Genomic DNA, 9,619 nt, shown 5'->3' on the forward strand with positions numbered 1-9,619 from the left:
GGTACCTTTGGTCAACTTTTTTCAAACAGGTTTATTTTACCACAGCTTGTTTAGTTTCTTTTGATTTGGAGAATTGTGCTTCTCCCACAAATTGATGAGTGCAGAGTGAGGACAGGATGTATAGGATTTTATTCAAGTACTCCCACCTGAAATGACATTTATCTCATCAAAAGTCTTTTAATTTGTAATTTTAGAACATTGATGATCAGCACACAAAGAGCAACAAAAGCAAAACAAGAACGAAGAGTCGACACACATGGAAGCATGCGATAAGTAATATGTGATAAGGACCGAGGTTTTAGAATGTATCCTATGAGGACCCTAATTTTCGTTCAACTATATTTCATGACAATTCACATTATTTAATATTTAAATTAACCCTTTAATTTGCAGGCCGCTAATTATGTGGTAATGTCAAGAAAAAGCCAAGAAATAACAATGAATAGCCTAGAAATAACGGTCAATTTCATTGTAATGTCATGTTTTTCATAAAGGCAAAAGATTACACATGCTTTTCATGCTTTGAATTTTTTGGGAAAGGCCAGATTTTTTTTTTTTTTTTTTTTTTTACTACGCAATCGTTATTTCTTGGCTATATTTCTCAACATTACTATGAAATTGGCCGTTAGTCAAGGGGTTGCCAAACAGTCCACTTGAAACCTAAAGTGTCAAATGTCTTAGTGGAAAAATCAAGAAATCAAGAGTGTCCATCTAAGAGTTGTTGAGATATTTCAGTCTAGACTAAGGGACAGATAGACAGACAGACCTGTCCAATCTGACCGATGCTGCTAGTGTGGCTGCTAACTGTAGGTGTCACCCAAACTGGGTTACCTGCAGTAACTACTGTACTACTTCTATTACTCCTGCCTGTAAGTGGTGCAGGTAGAGCCAAAGGCGTAAAGAGTCTGATGAGACTGCAGCTCTTAGCAGTTGTGTGTTAGTTTCCCCTGCTTTGCGTCCTTATTATTCCTCCTTATTGATGTATTTGTTTAATGCATTTCCTCTTTCAGAAACTGCAAACATCAGTGCCACATAGGCACTCTGCAAAATGCAGAATATTCATTGGCTTTTAATATATATTTTTGCAAAGAGGTGATTTTACATTCCTTATAACAAATGACTCACATCCACTGTGCCTGATAAGTGAGCCATGAATTCCATAGGTCCACGGACATCCAGTAGAGGAGTGTGAAGCAGACTAATAGGCAGAATATTCATACTGGTAAACAAACGAAATGATCACAAAAGATTGTTCCACATAATTTCACGGGTCTCTGCGTCTCATGTCCTCTCTTTCACGACTCTGCAAACAGAGTGATGACTTTTCAGTAGTGATACAGATAACAGATGAGAGTCTCTCTCTTTCATCAGCTACAGTATCTCACTAATTGTGTTTGCCATTCATTCACAGCCTCACATCATGCAAACAATTCTAATGAGAGTGGGTGGACCTATACAATAGTGTTTACTTGGAGTATAATAAAGTCACTGTATTATGCACATCCTGTTTTCCCAACTATTGACCAGTGACCTCAGATTACGTTATACGGTTGTACTTTGAGGAGGATTTCACATAATTTAATAATTTTAGATTTCTCATAAATGTGAATGGGAGCAGCAACCTGACTAGGATTTAGTAGCCTACCCCGCACTTGTTCTATGTCCACAACTCTGCACAGACATGCGGTGACCCTAGCCAGGGGTGGGATGGATTTAACAGCATGTTTTTCAAGAGAGAAAATGTGATGTGGCTGAAATTGTACCAAAGAACACCTGCAACTTCCAGTGTAATAAAAGGAAATCAAACATTTCCGCACTGCAGAAAAGATGCTGTAATAATAATAAAAAAATGTCTTCACTGAGTCTCCGCTGTTGCGTGTGAAGCTGTCAGGAGAAGAACATTCAAACAATGACCCAAACATTATTGCAGTATTTTCATTTTTATTCAATGTTGAGGTAATGAAAGCAATATGTCATGCCAGCTAAAGCAGACCTGCTCACATTCTCTGTCTTCTGCAGAGAACGTGTGTCACAACCACCATTACCATATAGACCAATATTTCACACATCAATTTGTCAAAGGCTTTTCTGTGTAATCTGTATACTGTACCTTCCATTTCAATCACTGGGTTATCATAAGGCCCCTCCTGGCTTTCCCTGCTTCTCATTACTCAGACGAATGCTGTGGCCTATAGATCAGGGAGTTTAAAGAAGTCAGAGTCAAGGCGATGGCAAATGGAGGTTTAACAGGACCTGAGCTAACCTTAAACCGTGACAGATCTCTTTTAATGGCAATTACACACCGTCTTTGCTCGGTTCCCATGCTGACAGCATAAGTGTGTGTGTTAAAGCAATTTAGAGCGGGAGAGAAATACATATTACATATTATATACAATACATTCTACAAGTAGCAATATGCTGCATGCACACACCTCAGTGAATGCTTATATGTCCAACCTGTGCATGTGTCTTCTCTTATTGCTCAAGGGAGTTTGAGAAAACACATTAGTCCAGTTAATTATAACTTTTGTTCATAATTTCTATGGGTAATGGATAATCACCAAAAATATCAATCAGAAATTGGGCAATAAGGAAGCATTAAGTATGAAGCAACTGATTATTTAAACAGGTGTTTTTGTTATAAAGACATAGGCTAGAATGGCTGTGATGTTTAAAGAAGATGATTTGGGTAATACTTTAGTTTAATGACCAAATTCATTGAAGTAAGTGACAGAACAGACATCCTGGAGCTTCTGACCCTAACACAGTGCTTGTTGACAGGTTGAAGTAATAGCATGGCTTCAGATGTTCTTCACAGAGGCTTTAACACCATATACTGATAGATCTTAATAATAGAGGCTGTGGGAATAAACCAATGCAGGTTTGGATAGATGTTGAGCAGATTTTTCGCTCTTCTAGACTCAAAGACTTGAAGCACTTTGAGGAAGATGACCATCAGCACTCTTGATAGCCTTTTCTCCACGGCCTTCACTGGTTTTGATCTTGATGTTGGATATCCTGAGGGTTTGGGTGTGATCTCAGGGGGTAAGGCTTGTATGCAGGATGTGGGCTGAGCTCAATACTGGCTTAACTGAGCTCTGGCAGGTTTTTCAGAATCTCCCCCTGGGCACGCCGAGAAAGATAGAAACTGCAAACGGACCTGCTTCAGATAAGTCATCCAATCCTACTTGGGCTTTAGCCAGTACATTTGCATATTCAAATGAACCACCAAAATGGATTAACTTGAGGTCTGTGCTGTGAACTCACTGATGCTGTTGTATTACGCATCTGTCTTGAGCATTAGCTTGAATTTCCCCCAATTATTGAAATATTTGTTCTGGTGGTGGCTTTCATGATCATTGAGATCCACGGGGGCGACATAGAAAAACAACCGTGTTTACCTTCAGCTCAAGAAAATGCATTGGTTTTGCCTCTTAGTGTTCCCTTATATCTTTGTTTCTCTGTCTTGCTGTAGTCATTGATCATCAGGAGAGTCAGGGTCCCACTGAGCAAATCACATTTCATGAAAACCACCACAATAATCTCTGCTCTGTCTTTGTCACAGTTTACCACCGCTGTTTGGTCTGTGGTCTATCATCTTGCTGATGTCAGTGCTCCACTTCAGATCTGTAGAGAGAAATAGAGATGGGTAACCTCTGAGTTTGATTTAAACTTGAAATGCTGCCAACGACAGGTTTCTGTGACTATAAACAATGCCTTATCTGTGGGTGGAGAGAGGCTGACTGTCCCCCTCCTAACCTGCTGTGGTATATAACCCAGTGGGACACACACACACACACACACACACACACACACACACACACACACACACACACACGCTCTTCCTTTTAATCCTGTGACTTACAGCCTTTCAGTACATGAAAATAAATCGCTGTGTGGGATGTTTATGTTGAAGCAATTGAAGCATCTGCTAAGCTAAAATTGGGCGTGGCTAAACTGAGATTGATGTAGATTCAAGTGAACCACATCAGAGGTCAAATGGAGGTGGGCCAGGAATCTCTTTTACAAGTGGTTTCCCTTCAGATTCAGCTTTCACATTCACAGGATGAAAGAAACTATACAGTAGTCAAAGGGATAAGGCTCAAGATCTGGGTGGCCTACGCAAAGGTCTAGAGGTGACCACTAAGCAGGATCAAACACAACAATTAACTTGCTAATAATGTGATAATAACATTTCAACCTGTCAATGTCCGTCTCCAACAAACACATTCAATTAATAGATCATCGGTGCACACTCTCAATCAAGAGATAAAACATGGGTGTCCAGTGGTTGAGTGGTTAAGAGCATGTCTCTTGTTGGCAGTGCCCAATGCAGTGATCACCGGCTCGATTCCTGACTGTGCTGATCTGTACTGTGTCCCCCCCAGTCTCTCTCCCCATGTTCCTGTCTCTCTCTACTATCTTGTCAAATAAAAGCAAAAAATGACCCAAAAAAATATATTAAAAAAAAAGAAACATGATCATGCAGGAAGAATGAATGTTGTTGATTTCTCCCTGCAGAGAAGTCAAATGTACATACCTGCTATATCAATATCAACTCCTTGTGCATGCGGTTAATATTGTTAACACTGAATGTTTTCTCGCTTAAAGCAGAAGTAAGCGATCCGGTCGTTTTGGCTAATGCTGCGTTCCAGGCAGGCTTTTGAAATCGTAAATAACAGCTTCAAGTCACAACTTACGACTTTTGTAGCGTTCCAGGCAACACATTCGTGTTTTTCCGACCTGTTTTACCTGTGAAAGTCACTATAACGGCCACTCGTAACTTCTGACCCGTGAACTCGTACCAGATCGAACTGGTACAACTTCACAGGTCGGAAAAACACGAGTTACGAGTTGCCTTGAACGCACCATAACAGTCCTCGTCCCTACGTCACCACATTCACGCGCATCCCTTGGCTGCACACACAGCCCTGCATGCCGTTCTCTCTCCTCATTGGATAAAAACTGTAGGATACGAGAAAAGTTTTCTCCTCGGCTCAGAGCAGAGCAGAGTGACTGACAGACCGGTGTTTCGGTCCAAACACTCTATGTAAGTGATTGCTGTCGGAAGATATAACTATTTAAGACTTATATTAACACAAATATATCACTTACTTCTGCTTTAATCAGGATGAATATTGTAAAAATATTTTTTTCCCTGAGGAGGTGCAAAGACAACCAGGACCAGATGTGTTAAATAAAATGGAGAACTGTGGAACTAAAGAAAATACAGGGGGGAAAGCTGAACATAGAGGACTGACGGACTGACGGAGACCGCTCTTGGACAAGACATGAACATGATCGTACCCCTCTCCAACTCCCGTAGGCAGTGGCGTGCACAGACTTTTTGAAGGGCAGGGGCGAAAAGGAAAAAAAGGGGCACCTAATAGCGCGTCATCGCCACTGAAGAGGGCACTTTAGCACGCGTTTTGGCTTCCCTGAAGGCACTTTAACATGTGTTTTAGCTCCCAAGAGGCCACTTTAGCACATGTTTTGGCTCCTAGATGTGGCTCCTAGAGGGCACTTTCAGGGCTGCCAAGTTTCAGAAAATGACAAGAGTGAGACTGTAGTGACATGGTGCGTTTGGCCGGCGACCATAGGTCGGCGGCGAAAAAAATTTGGCCTTTTTAAACGTTGATTTGGCCTGTTTTATAATATCAATACCTTAAGACTAAAAAACATCGATGTGGCCTGTTTTAACACGTGTTTTGGCTCCCAAGAGGGCACTTTAGCACACGTTTTGGCTTCCAAGGGCACTTAAACATGTGTTTTGGCTTCCAAGAGGGCACTTTAACATGTGTTTTGGCTCCTAGAGGGCACTTTAGCACACGTTTTGGCTACCATGAGGGCACTTTAGCACACGTTTTGGCTCCTAGAGGGCACTTAAGCACGCGTTTTGGCTCCCAAGAGGGCACTTAAGCACGCGTTTCAGCTCCTAGAGGGCACTTTAGCACGCATTGTGGCTCCTAGAGGGCTCTTTAGCACACGTTTTGGCTCCTAGAGGGCACTTTAGCACACGTTTTGGCCCCCATGAGGGCACTTGAGCAAATGTTTTAGCTCCTAGAGGGCACTTTAACACACGTTTTGCCCCCCATGAGGACACTTTAGCACGTGTTTTGGCTTCCAAGAGGGCACTTTAACACGCGTTTTGGCTCCCAGGGGGCACTTTAGCACACGTTTTGGCTCCTAGAGGGCACTTAAGCACGCGTTTTGGCTCCCAAGAGGGCACTTAAGCACGCGTTTTGGCTCCCAAGAGGGCACTTAAGCACGCGTTTCAGCTCCTAGAGGGCACTTTAGCACGCATTGTGGCTCCTACAGGGCACGTTAGCACACGTTTTGGCCCCCATGAGGGCACTTGAGCAAATGTTTTAGCTCCTAGAGGGCACTTTAACACACGTTTTGCCCCCCATGAGGACACTTTAGCACGTGTTTTGGCTTCCAAGAGGGCACTTAACGCGCGTTTTGGCTCCCAGGGGGCACTTTAGCACACGTTTTGGCTCCTAGAGGGCACTTAAGCACGCGTTTTGGCTCCCAAGAGGGCACTTAAGCACGCGTTTCAGCTCCTAGAGGGCACTTTAGCACGCATTGTGGCTCCTAGAGGGCTCTTTAGCACACGTTTTGGCTCCTAGAGGGCACTTTAGCACACGTTTTGGCCCCCATGAGGGCACTTGAGCACATGTTTTAGCTCCTAGAGGGCACTTTAACCCACGTTTTGCCCCCCATGAGGACACTTTAGCACGTGTTTTGGCTTCCAAGAGGGCACTTTAACGCGCGTTTTGGCTCCCAGGGGGCACTTTAGCACGCGTTTTTCAACAATTGGGCCACGAGGGGGGGCGACCGCCCCCCCTGCCCCCCCCCTGTGCACGCCACTGCCCGTAGGGGTGTGTTCCGCTCTAAACCCGACTTAGAACGACAATTAACGTGGTGGAGAAAGGTTAAGAGAAATTAAAACTGAGAATGAAATAATTAAATACAATATTTTTTATTAATAATAAAAGAGAAAGAATAAAACAAACAAAATAAACCCAAACCAGGGAAAAAAAGAAAAAGAAAGAGAATGATTAAATGATACCCCTCCAGTCCGGCCCTGCTCCCACCCTGGAGGTCTTGGCCCTCGGGGGCAAGCTTTGGGTCTAAAACAATACTACTTCCTATCTTTACTTACGAGACTATTTTACTTCTTCCTGTCTCCCATCTGTCCTTTTCCCTTTATCTCTGCTTCCCTCTCATTCTCTCATTCTCTCTTAACTTCACTGCATTCTCTCTGTAATCTCACACAAGAAATCATTCACACATGTGCACGCACACACATACACATACTGTACACACATACACACACAAGAAAAAACCTTAACCTAACTTTTATTCTTCATTTTTGTATTCATTTTTTATTCATTTCTTTATTATTATTATTATTATTATTATTATTATTATTATTATTATTATTATTATTATTATTATTATTATTATTATTATTATTATTATTGTTGTTATTATTATTATTATTATTATTATTATTATTATTATTATTATTATTATTATTATTATTATTATTATTATTATTAGTCTTGTTTTGTTCTTGTCTCCTCTCTGTTTGCCTATCTGAAGTCTTGTTTGTATGTTACTACTGTTATTTGTTAGTCAGTTCAATTCAATTCAAATGGCTTTATTGGCATGACATACCTTGTACATATTGCCAAAGCAAGCGTTTGGAATTAAAAAATAATAATCATAACAATTAAGGAAAACAATATCTACAGTATAGTGTTGTGATTACTGTAGAAATAAATGTATAAACACTGTAAATCAAATTGGCAGAGACTGCCAATCAAATACTACGTTGCACCCCTGTAGTATTTGATTGTATGTCTTTACACTATATGGCAATATTTTTTTTTAAATGAGGAGCTTATTATATTTAATGGCTGGCCTCAACACAGCAAAGTTTGTTTGAAATGTGCCAAACAAGCTGGATGATGTCAGACGCCCCTGGCTTTTTTTCTTCTTCTAAAAATTGGATTAATACTCAACTCATGTCATATTTTTATTTATGTATTTGTACCTGAATAATAAAACAACCCAAGTTAAAAGTGCAACACAAATACATGTTTTCTTGTTCTTTATTTCATGAGTTGTGTGTGTGTGTGTGTGTGTGTGTGTGTGTGTGTGTGTGTGTGTGTGGCTGGATACAAACAAAAAAGCAACATCTGGGAAAATATCAATCGCCTGTCTGTATCTAGACGCCTCTGACAGCTGTATCTCTTCAAACATCACTTATATTCACACTGCAGGGGTAGTAAAACTGAAATAAGTTAGTGCTGCCCCTGCTGTGCTGGGACTCCTCATAAAATGCTCTGAATACTGTGGAAAATCCGAGCACACAGCCTTTGGATGGGAGGGAAACTTTGGCCGCTAACCCGGCATTTAACGAGGCTCCGTGGTCCCTTAACTTTAAGCACTTTGGTTTTTCGGCTGTATTATCGTAAGCTCTCTGTGTTAAAGAATTACAACACTGGAGCATATCTGTATTTTTGCACAGTAGATGTTGAAATTTGCGGTTCAGGGGTAACAGATACAGAACGGAACAGAAAACTTTAGCCAAGTAACATTGAAGTTTGTGAAGGTTCACTGAAACTACAACCCGGTGAACTCGAATGTCACATCCTGTGTGTTCTCCAATCACTGGGAATTTGGTTGACAGCACTGTCTTCGAGGTGAATGATCTTTTTATATACTCGATATGCTTTTCATCACATTTTTCCCAATCCATGAAAAAGTCTCTTTATGGACTCGTCCTAACACTCCTATTTGAGAAAGGAATATTACAAGTTGTGTTCCTGGTTCATGTAAATGTACACTGAATATGAACAAGCATTCCCCATCACTGAGTAATGCAGGCTGCATTTCAAGACCATCTGAGGATAGAGAGAAATATGTGGATAAATCAGGCTTTGAGTAATGTCAGCAAGGAATACGTTTGCTGATTTGTTCAACACTCTGCCAATGTACAAGCAGACAAACAGGTAAAAGCGTTGTGAAGTGTTCTGCCTCCCAAGGATCTTGAAAAATGGCTTTGTTTGTGCCTGTATAATTATCTTTGACACTGTGAGTGATTGAATTTCTGCTGTCGCGAGCGATAAAAATATCTGGCACAAAATGAACTTGCACACAACCAAAGAACCAAGCGGAGCTTTTTATGCAACATGTGAGTCTGATCTCCAAATGAAGGGAAAGCAGAAATAAATTGTTGTCGCATGGAAAGTCTCCCCAGTGCCACAGCAAGTTCTCTATCAAGGGCTCTGATAATTAATAATTTGCCTCACAAATCTCATTAACGCATAATGAGGGAACAAGTGCTATTAGAGAGACATGACTGAGACAGTTATCTTCTATGACATATAAGCCCTGGGCAGAATGGCAGGCTCCAACAGCTTTCAGTACAAACAAGGCGCAGAGTGAAGCTTTCCTTTTGTGTTCTTTGATGCACTCGGGAGGTGATATCAACCTCGCACCATTACAGCCTATTGGACCTCTGCCAGCTCATGTCAGCCTTCCTATTTCAACAGCATGACTCAGTTGTTCAGTGAGATCTGCAGCACGAGCGGCATGCCAGATGAAT

This window comes from Trachurus trachurus (assembly GCF_905171665.1).
Source record: "Trachurus trachurus genome assembly, chromosome: 11".
Lineage (NCBI taxonomy): Eukaryota > Metazoa > Chordata > Actinopteri > Carangiformes > Carangidae > Trachurus > Trachurus trachurus.